We start from the raw sequence: 13,803 nt of genomic DNA, 5'->3' as shown, positions 1-13,803 counted from the left end.
CATCAGTTCTTTCTTACATTGCGGTACTGGAAATTTTACAATTGCATCAACCTTTGCAAGAACAGGCTTTACATGGCCATTACCTACAACATGACAAGGGTATTCTACAATAGCATGGCAGAATTCTGTTTTCACAAGACTAACAGTTAAATTTGCATCTGACAATTTCACAAACAATGCTCGAATATGTAACAAATGTTCTTCAAAAGTATCACTATGCACAATCACATCATCAATATACGCTTCACTCTCATTCAGATCACAAATCAAATGATTAATCATTCTTTGAAAGGTCGCAGGCGCATTTTTCATACCAAAAGGCATGACCTTATATTGATAAAAACCATTGGGAGTAACGAAAGCAGAAATCTCCTTAGCCCTCTCAGTTAACGGAACCTGCCAATACCCTTTTAAAAGGTCGAACTTACTTACATATTTGGCACAACCAATCTTGTCAATGCAATCCTCAATTCGAGGTATAGGGTAAGAATCTGTCTTTGTTACTGCATTTACCTTGCGGAAGTCAGTGCAAAACCGAAATGAACCATCTGGCTTGGGAACAAGAATACAAGGGGAACTCCAAGGACTATTGCTATGTTCAATAATGTCATGTTCTAACATGTAAGCTATTTCTGAATGACAATGTTCTTGTTTCACAGGGTTCATTCTATAAGGATGCTGTTTAATGGGAGGTGAATCTCCAACATCTACATCATGATATACCAAATTTGTCTTTTGGGGTACATCAGGGAACAAGTCTGAAAATTCTTGTATAAGATTTGCAAGCTTCAATCTTTCAATGTCATTTAAGTGAGCAAGTTTTAGCTTTAGATTAGCTAAAATGTCAGAGTTCTTCAACTTTGGAGTAGACTGATCATGAAACCAGTTCTGATTTGTAGTATTGGTAATTGAAGAGTTTGATGCAACTACTTGTTCTGATTTGCAATAGTGTGGATCTTGTCTGTCATGATATTGTTTAATCATGTTAATGTGGCAGAGCTGTTTGCTCTTGCGTCGACCTGGAGTTTTAATGATGTAATTAACATCATTGACCTTTTGCTCATCCTCAAATGGGCCAAAATACTTAGCACGCAATGGTTGACCTGGAATGGGTAATAAGACAAGGACTTTGTCTCCAGACTTAAAAACTCTAGATTTACTATGCTTGTCATACCAAGTTTTCATTTTTGTCTGACTTACCTTTAGATTCTCTCTTGCCATGGTCCATGCTTGAGAAATTCTCTCTTTGAATTTAGACACATAATCTAACAGACTTGTCTCAGTTTCTGGACCTAACCACTTCTCTTTTAAGAGTTTTAATGGGCCACGCACAGTGTGACCATATACAAGTTCAAAGGGACTAAAACCCAAAGACTCTTGTTTAGCATCCCTAACAGCAAATAATAGATAGGGGATCCCCTGGTCCCAATCTTTCTCATTTGACAAACAATATGTACGCATCATAGTCTTTAAGGTCTGATGAAACCTCTCAAGAGCCCCCTGGGATTCTGGGTGATATGCACTTGAAGTGTGATGTTTGATACCTAACTCACACATGACTTGTTTAAAGACTTGGGATGTAAAGTTAGATCCTTGATCCGACTGTACTGATAGGGGTAGCCCTACATTGGTGAAAAACTTTGTCAAAGCATTCACAATTGTTCTTGACTTAATATTGCGCAAAGGAATTGCTTCAGGGAATCGTGTAGATGCACACATGATTGTCAACAGGTACTGATTACCTACCTTAGTTTTGGGTAATGGGCCTACACAGTCTATAATGACCTTGGTGAAGGGTTCATCAAAAGCAGGGATTGGATTTAAAGGAGCAGGAGGGATCTTTTGATTGGGTTTCCCTACAACTTGGCACACATGACAGGACCTACAGTACTCAACTACATCCTTTCTCATCTTAGGCCAAAAAAAATGAGCCAAAACCCTACAGTAAGTTTTCTTAATGCCCAAGTGACCTGACATAGGCGTGTCATGAGCGAGACCTATGACTGTTTGTCTGTATGCCCTAGGTACTACTATCTGATGGTGGACTTGCCACTCATGATCTACAGGAGCATCACGGGGACGCCATTTTCTCATAAGAACACCTTGATTTTTATAATAACAAATAGGGACCTTTTCTGCCTCCTCAGGAGACAAGACCTGGGTACTTAGACCTTTAGTTAAGGTCTTCCGTTTCCAACGGAAGACCTTATAGTGATTGTAAGGTTTTTAAGGTCTTCCGTTTCCAACGGAAGACCTTATAGTGATTGTAATGTTTCTTTTTAAGGTCTTCCGTTACAACGGAAGACCTTATAGTGATTGTAATGTTTTTAGGGTCTTCCGTCTTCAGCGGAAGACCCTTCTATTATTGTAATGTTTCTTTTTCAGGTTTTTAGGGTTTTCCGTTTTTCAACGGAAAACCCTTCTGTTATTCTACTGTTTCTTATTATTATTTTTTTTTTTTATCCGCAAATTTTGTGTAGGCCATTTCTCGTACATTTGTTGTCTGATTGTTATGAAACTTTCAGGGTATGTAGACAATGTTAATATCTGGGGACGTTTTTTTCAAATTTTTAAAATTTACTTCCGGTTATGAGTTATTGCCCTTTAATTGAAAATTGGGGGGGTCTTTTGTCCAGAGTTGATCTCGGGAAGTACAAAAGATAGTTGCATGAAATTTAGCAGGATTGTTGGTAACATTTTATAGTTTTGCTGGCATGAAAATTGTGGCAAAATGTTTTTTAGTTTTTAAGCTATTTGCCGGTAAAGTTTAAGGTTTTGGGGGGTCTGAAATTTTGTTGCTTTTTGTATAATAACCTTTAAACTAAAAATAATTTGTTAATACATATAGAACAAAAGTTGTTTAGAATAATGAGAGCTTTCATTTAAAATTAAGAAAAAAGGGCTGGCCCCTGTAATTAGGGGTCAGCAGCTCATACACGTATTTTTCTAATAGCAAAAATCGTTATCATTTTATGAAAAAAATTAATTCAGTTATTGTTAATATATTAAATGATGTCATTTGGTATCAAATTTAAAAAGTTCTGTGCCCTATTTTTTTCAAATTTCATAAAACAAATATGTGTGAATCGTAACGTTACATGAACGAGTTAATTTGTCTACATAGACACACAAGCGAACAAATGCCACTTTAAGGCCCAGGCATTTACTGCATTACGTTGTGTTGCGTCTTAGATAAATAGTTGTGATTCAATTTCATTTTTTTCATTTATATCATTTATGAATTCAATGAACACACATTATTTTAACGTTCTATGTGCAACTATTTGTCGGGGCGCCCCTGTTTGTAACCCCCGCGCGCACGCTCAATGTAAACAGTAACGAACGGCATTGTAGAAAAGAGAGAGCCGTAATGCAGAAGAGAAGTTGTGTATTCTTTCGATGTACAAATGCATTTTCAATTTACTGTGAAACATATGAACATGCACAGGGAACAATACTACATATTTGTTTAAGGAGGATATTTTTCTCGTGTGAATCGTTTACGAGGAAATTCTGACAGCCACACTTCTGTTGACGATCAGCCGTTGATAAGCTACGAGTAATAAAGGAGAAAAGATGGACATTAAAGTGTGTGATTTATGTGGATGTTACTGAAGAAGGTGAGGCTTTTACTCCTTTTAAAGTTTAAAAAAGTTAAAGTTAAAATTTAGTATATAGTATAGATGTACATGTAAGTACGTGCACACTGTTTGTTTTTGTTATGGTGTGGGTGTTTGTTTACTAACGTGTAATTTTTACATGTTTCATGGATGTTTAGACTCGCTCGAGGTTCATGGGGGACTGGAAAGGGTAACTGAATTTATCTATTTAAAAAAATAACAGATTGTGAATTTTCAACTCAAAATTCAAAGCAGGGTCTAATTAGAAACATATCATATATTCTTGTGCAGAAGACTCCAAATGTAGTCATGAATATCCTGTAGACATAACTTCAAGTAAATAAAATTGTATACTTCAGACTTCAGAGTTAAAACATGACTTTAATATCTTTATGATGCCAATCATTGTATCATTAGAAAGGTTTAGCAGACCAACGGGTACCCGGTACATGTACTTGTACATGTAGGTTACAAGTTAGAACTATGCGTACTATTCTACCAGTTCACATAATTTTTCTTGTTTAGCAGTTATGATGTGTACTTAAATTGTCCTTGTTAATGTTTTAAATGTAATTTTTTATTCTCTTTTTTTAATCTGACTACTGGCAGTACTGGCCTGCGAGCAGTTCTCGCCGAGGACCATTTCTCGCTGGTGCACTGTTACATCATATTTTCGTAGAATCGTATATAATTTTATGTGTTGATAAAATGACGTAACAATGCAGTGAATGCACTGGTGAGAAATGGTACTCGGCGAGAACTGATCGCACGCCAATATTGATTAATTACAGACAAAAACTGAAGGTTGCACGTGTTATTTTTTATTGAACAACATTGTTTAAAATAATTCTTTATATATGTGATGATCAGACCGGTTTGAATACCAGTGCAAGATAGCTCAGTTGGTAGAGCACCTGACTAGAGATTCAGGAGGCCCAGGTTTAAATCCCGGTTTGGTCCATCATTATTTCTCCCATCCTGTTACAATATTGGTGTTGTGACCAACCCCTGGAACTAACAGGTTAACTCCTGCCAGGGTTGATCTTCGAGGGTGAAGATCATTTAAGGGGGAAGGAATGTGACGGTCAGACTGGTTTGAATACCGGTGCCAGATACATGTAGCTCAGTTGGTAGAGCACTTGACTAGAGATTCAGAGGGCCAGGTTCGAATCCCAGTTTGTTCCGTCGTTATTTCTCCCATCTTTTACATATACATGTATATCAGATATATGACAGATGATTAAGGGTCATCACATGTTTTGCAAGATGCAATAAGTGTTAAAAACTTTTACTTTACAACACAATACATATAAGTAAATATTTATGTTTCTTGTTATTATTTGGTGTGGTTTTCTTGACAGTGTCGCATAAACAATTTACCCGCTCCTAAAACACAAACTTTCTTTTTGTGGATTCAGCTTACCGCTGATTGGCTGCTGTTGCAGCAGACAAATAAGATATGCACGCACAAAACACAATGAACTTATCAGAGAATGAGTTGAGTTTATTTCAACTGTTGGAATTTGGGGTTTTTTTTTTTTTAAATGTATACTTGTGACAAAACATATATGTGGTACATACAGCTGTAGCTTTATGAAGAACATTTTGGTTAGACCATATATACCTATCATGCAAGTAAATGATATTTACAAAAAACTTGCAATTTATGGCGCACGAAATATACACTAGTTTTATAAAGATTGACATACATGTAATGTACCACATTCTGTGAAAAATAATCTATTAAAAATTCTTCATTAAGTTTATTCATACATGTTTTATGCTTATTACACATAGTATTGTTTTTAAAACATGTGATTTATAAGAAAATAAGCAAAAACCCTCGCTAATTTATTTGCAAAAAAAAAAAAACACAGTAGAATTGATAAAAATGGTATACCAGAAGCTAATACCAGTACATGTACTTTGACGCTGTTCGGTGGGTAATATTCGTTTGTAATTTACGAATTGAAATATTGACTGTTGCACTACAAGTATGGTAATAAACTCTCTCTCTCTCTCAAACTCTCTCTCTCTCAATTTGATAAGTGTTTATACCTATGAAAATTTTTTAATATTATATTATGACTTGATATGCAAATTTTTGATCTTGTACTGCCTAAATGTTATGTCATGTATTGGGATATATATGTCATACCTATTACACTGCATGGTCAGTGTATTTTTTCCAGATATACTATGCATATGTTAATGTAAACACAGCTATTACTAGTACATGTATGTAAACATGGCTAATTATTATTTTTTTTATTTCAGCTCAAAACAGACTCTTGTTACCACATGGCTTTTACCGGTACCTGTTGATTCTTGTGGGTCAGCTCCTGAGATTAACCTGTCACCTCTATCCACATGCATATTCCTTGTGTTCTACAGACTATTTACCGGTAATTCAAATTAAATCCGATAATGCATGAACAATAATGGAACTTGAAGAAAGCATCATGCCATGTTGTGGTTTGTGTTTGATAAGAAATTATGAAAACAAAATTAAGGCTGTTTATAAAGAAATTCATAATTGCTGTGAAAATTTGTTTTTCAATAAAAGTATGCAATTATGTTTCCTTTATTTTTTATTTCATAAAGATATTTAGATGTGTTTACATAATTGAAAAATCCCCCCCCCCCCGTCTATTTAATTGTCTGCATTAAGATTACATGTAGGATATGTAAATGTACATTTGACTTTGAAATAACATCTGCTATGATAATTACTTTTGAAATGAACAAGAAACAACCTATTTCTACCTTTCTAAGGTATATATGCATAAAAAAAAGTAGAAAAACATGTCAAACTTGAAAATTTTTCATGGAAATCAACTCGATCTGTCTCCAGCTACCTGGGTGTGTTTGAATTTAATTTTAATTTAAGGCAGATGTCTAACTTGTAGGTTGTAACTTACTGTTTTAGCATGGTTAGAAGGAGACTAGAAATCAGAATAGATTAGATATTCACTAAATATGATTGTTAGCTTACTTTTTTCATGAAGACAAGAAATCACAAGCAGGACAGCTGTCTATTTGTTAATTAACAGGGTACAAATCATACAATAAACAAATAAAGATCAAATTTTAGAATCATTGATGATTGTTTTCAAATATGTGTGAGAAATGACTCAAGGAAATTGCCACACGTTTCATAAAATTAGGTAAAACATTTCAAACCATGACTTTTTATGAAAATCAAAAGATTGGGGGGTGGGGGGTATACATGTAAGGGTATTTAGCTTTTATCATGATTATATCATGTAGGCGTATGTTGTATTGAATAGGGTTTCTTTTTAAAGGTGGTTGAACAAAAGTTGACCTCTAAAAGGTCAGGTAAAGATGTTTTACTATGGAGAACCCTGTAAATCTGTGTTTACTAAAGGAAATTGGAAATGGTGGGTTCACTTAAATGGCCATATTTTTATTAAACCTCAATGGAATTGGCAATATGTGGTATTCTTTTTCTCAGAATTGCATTAGCTTTCTTAGTCTTTTCATAAAAATGTTAGTGTACTAAGTTAAAGGTACAAGGAACAGTTTCGGATAAAGTACCGTCAATATTTTTGTAAAATTGAGAGTGACTGTACTTGAAGGTTTATCATTGTTGCGTAGATTCATGAAATGAATTTTAATGATTATCAATAGTTAGAGGGATGTCTCTTGTTGGAATTGGTAAGCAATATTAAGGCCCCTAATTTTAAGTACATGAGAAGCAGAAATAAATTGTGAAACTTGCGGCTATGACAGATATGTTGACTTTACAGTGAAATTGAAGGTTACAAACGGGAGGTTATATAACATGAAATGTAGGTGGATGGGATATTATATGCCTATTTAGTATTTACTGGGTATGAGGACAATAGCAAGTTTATTGTCCCCAAAGACAGCAACTATTTAATGAGGCAAAGCCAAGGGAAATAGTTGCTGTGGAGTGGGACAATAAACTTGCTATTGTCCGAATAGTCAGTTAATTGGTATTTCATTATACAGAAGAAAACTTTATTTGTCAGCGATGCAGAATTTCTTGATGATAAACAAATTAGAGTTAAATCAAACTTTGTATTTAATGCGGCGATCTTATTAGGTCAGAGGTGTTCCGAGTTTAAGGTGATATGGGACACTTCCATGTTGTGACGTATTGTTTATCGAAATAAACAATAAAATAAAGTGTAATTATATAAGTACATGTAGTTTCTTTTCAAAAATGGTCACCTAACTCCTTAGCACAGTGGGTTAGAGGGTTACTAGGAACCTGTAAGTCATGAGTTCGAATCCCGCTGGGGTTTTTACAATTTTTACCTTTTCAAATATTTTTAAAAGCTATTTTTTGGTTAAATATTGTAAAATTTGAAAATTCTAAACCAGTGAAAATTTTTCAATTATATAGTACTTTAATCCACATTAATATCGACAGATCTATGTCCCATACTACCTTAAAAAGGAGGGAAATCAAATTTTGCTGATGAATGGTTTTGATGACTATTCACCATGGGCAGATAGCATGGATACTATTTTAAATTAGATAAAATGGCATGTTTATGCGGGCGCCTTCTAGTGATCAATTTTTCCGTCTGTCCATCCGAGATGGCTTGACAGGAGCATAGCTTCTCTCCCCTTGGCCCAATCTGGCTCATACCTCATCCACAGGGTTCCTTTGGTTGAAGGATGTGCAGTGACCTTGAACCATGTTTTTAGGTACAAGGTTAAGGTCATAGCAGAATTATATATATAAAATCCTTGTCTGGGGCATATCTTTTTTCCCTTTGGTCCAATCTGGCTAATACTCACAGAGTGTCTCAATGGTTAAACGATGTGCAGTGACCTTGCATGAAATTTCTAGGTAACGGGTGAAGATCATATCGGATCATGCAAAAATCCTTTTTTGAGAGCATATATAATTTTTACTAACCCCTATTTGGCTCAGACTTCACATAAGCAGAGCGTTTGAGTAAAGGGTGAAAGGGTGTGTAGTGACCTTGAACCTATTTTCAGTGAAAAGAAACTGTGAAGGTCATAGCAGAATTATATTTTTAAAAATCCTTGTCCGGAGTATATCTTCTCTCCCTTTGCTCCATTCAGCCTCATACTTCACCCACATGATGCCTTTGATCAAAATATATGCAATGACCTCGAATGATATTTGTAGATGAAGAGTCAAGGTCATATCAGATCACACAAAAATCCATATTTTAAGAGCATAGATATACTCTCCTTTTAGCCCCTATTTGGCTAATATTTTACCTTTACAGAGTTTATTGGTAAATGGCGTGCAGTGACCTTGAACCAAGTCTGTCAATGTGAAGCCAAGGTCATAGCAGATCTTTTTAAAATTAGTTTTAGACAGTAGATTATTTTCCAAATATGCTTAATCTTGGTCAGATTGAACAAAAATGCATGTATGTTAGGGGGAATGAAATTGAATTAAAAGTTCTATGCCCGCTGGAAAAATTTCAAGTTATAGGTCAAGGTCAAAGCAGAATTCTCTGAAATAACATAAGCGGGGCCCTTTGAAATGTTCACCATTTCAATGTTGTCTGGTTTATAGTAATTTTACACAGAAAATATTCACAGAAGTACAGTAAAGTAAACTTAACATCGATAAGTTTCTGACAATTAATGACGCAACGAGCACACAGTACGAAAGGTCAACCCTTTGAAAAGCAGTGAAGAGAAAAAGTTGCTCAGAATTATGTTTTAAACAAAATTGATTTTTTACGTAAATTTTAATTTTGCATTCTGGGTTAAGAAACAAGATGTTAGTTCAAGGTAAAGTAAACTTGTAGTCTGGTACCCTTCCCACAATTCCGTTCGCGCACTCTCTACAATGTAGAGAGTGCGCGAACGGAATTGTGGGAAGGGTACCAGACTAAGTAAACTTGTTCCTAAAATGAAGTCAAATTTGTTAAGTCGTACTTAAACACATTGGGTTTTTTTTGTTAAGTCGTTCTTGAAATGGTTAAGGGTTTTGGTTAAGTCGTACTTAAAAACATTCGGATTATGTTAAGTTGTACCAAGAATCATTCGATTTTTTTTATCTTTTTGTACTTAGGTTTCTTTGTTACTAGATAAAGAACTCTGCTTCTTAGACGTACTTCTAGCGTTGCTTTCGACATTAGCGGAAAACCTATTCGTTGCTTTGCAACGAGCTTTGCTCTAGTTTTTTTTTCTTTTTCTTTTCTTTACAATTTTTGTGCAGAAGATTTCTCTGAGATGGGTGGTCCGATTTTTGTCAAATTTTCAGCATCGATCTATTATTATATAAACTTGATACGCTTTTTTTTATTTTGTAAAAATCACTTCCGGTTCGGACTTATCCGCCATTTTGTCATTTTTTAAAAAGTTCTTGTCCACGTATCTCCTCAAAAACGAGCAAAGATAGAAAGCTGAAATTTTCAGGAATGATAGAGGACATGAACGTCTAGCCTCACGAGGAAAATCATTGTCCGGAAATTCTGAGTACGGAAGCTAGCTGGGGTCAAAATATAGGACACGTTTTTGACGAAAACGTCTTGTCCACGCATCTCCTCAAAAACGTCCAAAGATAGAAAGCTGAAATTTTTAGGAATGATAGAGGACATGAACGTCTAGCCGCACGAGGAAAATCATTGTCTGGAAATTCCGAGTACGGAAGCTAGCTGGGGTCAAAATATAGGACACGTTTTTGACGAAAACGTCTTGTCCACGCATCTCCTCAAAAACGTCCAAAGATAAAAAGCTGACATTTTCAGGAATGATAGAGGACATGATCGTATAGCCTCCCGAGGAAAATCATTGTCCGGAAATTCCGAGTACGGAAGCTAGCCGGGGTCAAGATATAGAACACACTTTCGATGAGTTTTCATTGTCCACACATCTATTTGAAAGCGAGAAAAGATAGAAAGCTGAAAATTTCAGGAATGATAGAGGACATGATAGACTAGCATCACGAGAAAAATCATTGTCTGGAAATTCCGAGTAGGGAAGCTAAATTTTAAAACTCATATTAAATGTGTTATAATGACCTCAGACTAATTTTAAAACATAATATCTAAGTTGCATTTTAATTCTACGTCTAATAAAATCTTTTTCCAATTGATGGGATGAAATTTAAATTTTTTTGAAAATTTTAAATTTAATTAAATCGTTATAAAATGACCTCAGACTAATTTTAAAACATAATATCTAAGTTGCGCTTACAATTTTTTGTCCAATGAAATTTTTATCGAATTAATTGTATGAAATTTAACTTTTTTAAAAATTTAAAATTTAATTAAATCGTGTTAAAATGATCTCAGACTAATTTTAAAACATAATATCCAAGTTGCACTTACAATTCTGCGTCTGATGACATCTTTTTCGAATTGATTGGATAAATTATAAATTTTTAAAAATTTTTAAATTTAATTAAATCTTTATAAATTGACCTGAGACTAATTTTTAAATGTAATATTGAAGTTGTGCTGACAATTCTGCCTCTAATGACATCTTTCTCGAATTGATTGGATGATTTTTAAAAATTTTGAAAATTTTAAATTTAATTAAATCGTGTTTAAATGACTTCAGACTAATTTCAAAACATAATATTTAGGTTACGCTTACAATTTTAAGTGTGATGACATCTTTCTCGAATTGATTGGATGAATTTTAAATTTTTAAAAAAATTTAAACTCATTTAAATTGCATTAAAATGACCGCAGACTAATTTTAAAACATAATATCTAAGTTGCGCTTACAATTCTGCGTCTGATGATATCTTTCTCGAATAAATTGAATGAATTTTAAATTTTTAAAAATTTTTAAACTCACTTAAATCGCGTTAAAATGACCTCAGCCTAATTTTAAAACATGATATCTAAGATGTGCTTAGAATTTCGCGTCTAATGACATTTTTGTCGAAATGATTGGATGAGTTTTAAATGTTTAAAAAAATTTAAACTCATTTAAATTGCATTAAAATGACCTCAGACTAATTTTAAAACTTAATATCTAAGTTGCGCTTACAAATTTGCGTCTGATGACATCTTTCTTGAATAAATTGAATGAATTTTGAATTTTTTAAAAATTTTAAACTCATTTAAATCGCGTTAAAATGACTTCAGCCTAATTTTAAAACATGATATCTAAGTTGTGCTTAGAATTCTGCGTCTACTGACATCTTTGTCGAATTGATTGGATGATTTTTAAATTTTTTGAAAATTTTAAATTTAATCAAATCGTGTTTATCTTTCTCGAATTGATGGGATGAATTTAAAAAAATTTTAAAAATTTAAATTTAATTAAATCGTGTTTAAATGAGATCATAAAAATTTTTGAACATGATATTTAAGTTGCGTTTTGAATTCTGCGTCTAATGATATCTTTGTCGAATTGATTGGATGATTTTAAATTTTTTGAAAATTTTAAATTTAATCAAATCGTGTTTTAATGACATCAGACTAATTTTTAAACATAATATCTAAGTTGCGCTTTGAATTCTGCGTCCAATGACATCTTTCTCGGATTGATTGGATGAATTTAAAATTTTTTAAAAAATTTAAATTTAATTAAATCGTGTTTAAATGACATCAGAATAATTTCCAAACATAATATCTAAGTTGCACTTACAATTCTGCGTCTAATGACATCTTTGTCGAAATGATTGGATGAATTTTAAATATTTTGAATTTTTTTTTATTTTTTTTTAAATCATGTGAAAATAAATTATTGGACGGAAGACCCACTCGTTGCTCGCAACGAGATCGAATCTAGTTTATTATTAGGGTTTTCCGTTTTTCAACGGAAAACCCTTCTGTTATTCTACTGTTTCTTATTATTAGGGTTTTCCGTTTTTCAACGGAAAACCCTTCTGTTATTCTACTGTTTCTTATTAGGGTCTTCCGTTTTCAACGGAAGACCCTCTTGTTATTCTTCGGTTTCTTTTTATTATTATTATTATTATTCTTTTTCTTTTCTTCTGACTCCTTTTTTGCTTCATAACTCAAAAGGTTTTTAACCGATTTTGATGAAATTTTCAGAGATTTTTGCAAGTTGGCGTCCCTCAAAAGTATTAAAATTTTAAAGACAACGTCACGTCCGTTTTGACGTGACGTCAATTTTAAAAATTTAAAAAAGTCATTTTGTCCCGGACTTTTCTCAAAAACGCTTTAAGATAGAGGCTTGAAATTTTCAATGGTTATGATTTGGTCGATTTACCTCTGTAATAAGGCTCGAAATGAAAATCTATCACTTCCGGTCCAAACCGGAAGTGAAACAAATTTTTCGAAAAAATGAATTTTCTGATCAAATCAAAAATGAATATGTGATTTGTAGAGCTTATTTAGCTGAATCTAACACTGAAAGCCGTTTTAAAATCGGACGATGCATTACAGAGATATCGGGGTTTGAAAATCGATTTTTCCGGAAATTTTGATTCCGCGTCCTTGGTTTAAAGAATAGCGTAATGTTCAAAGTAAAGTTAACTCGTACCAAAAATAATTGTTAAGTCGTACTTGAACACATTCGGAAATTTTTTTGTTAAGTCGTTCTTAAAATCGGAAAGGTGTTTGTTAAGTCGTACTAAAAATCATTCGGATTTTGTTAAGTCGTACCAGGAATAATTCGATTTTTTCATCTTTTTATTTAAGTTACTCTTGTTATTGGTTTAAGAGCTCTGCTTCCTACAGGAACTCCCAGCTTTACTTCCGACATTAACGGAAGACCCACTCGTTGCTTTGCAACGAGCTTTGCTCTAGTTATTATTTTTTTTTTTCCCGCAAATTTTGTGCACGAGATTTCTCGAACATTTTTTGTCTGATTGCTATGAAACTTTCAGGGTACGTAGATGATATTAATATCTCTAGACGTTTTTTTCAAATTTTTAAAATTCACTTCCGGTTATGAGTTATTGCCCTTTAAATGAAAATTGGGGGGTCTTTTGTCCAGAGTTGATCTCGGGAACTACAGATGATAGATGCATGAAATTTGGCGAAATTGTCGGTAACATTTTATAATTTTGCTGGCATGAAAATTTTGGTAATTTCTTTTTTAGTTTTTGAGCTATTTGTCGCCAAAGTTTAAGATTTTTTCGGGGCTGAAATTTTGTTGCTTTTTGTATTATAACCTTTAAACTAAAAATATTTTGTTAATACATATAGAACAAAAGTTGTTTAGAATAACGAGAGCTTTCATTTAAAATTAAGAAAAAAGGGCTGGCCCCTAT

The 13,803-nt window shown here is 33.5% G+C and overlaps 1 long non-coding RNA gene across 1 annotated transcript; it reads left to right on the top strand.

Annotated features, from left to right (window-relative positions):
- The first annotated feature begins 3,334 nt into the window (after window positions 1-3,334).
- LOC128169707 (uncharacterized) lies at window positions 3,335-6,197 on the top strand. Its single transcript, XR_008241579.1, has 2 exons — window positions 3,335-3,620; window positions 5,898-6,197. It is a non-coding gene; the product is annotated as an uncharacterized LOC128169707 (long non-coding RNA).
- The last annotated feature ends 7,606 nt before the right edge of the window (window positions 6,198-13,803 follow it).

Source organism: Crassostrea angulata, unplaced genomic scaffold (genome assembly GCF_025612915.1).
Source record: "Crassostrea angulata isolate pt1a10 unplaced genomic scaffold, ASM2561291v2 HiC_scaffold_185, whole genome shotgun sequence".
NCBI classification, from domain to species: Eukaryota; Metazoa; Mollusca; class Bivalvia; order Ostreida; family Ostreidae; genus Magallana; species Magallana angulata.
The sequence above is the reverse complement of the archived record's forward strand: the minus strand, read 5'-3'. Positions and strand labels throughout refer to the sequence as shown.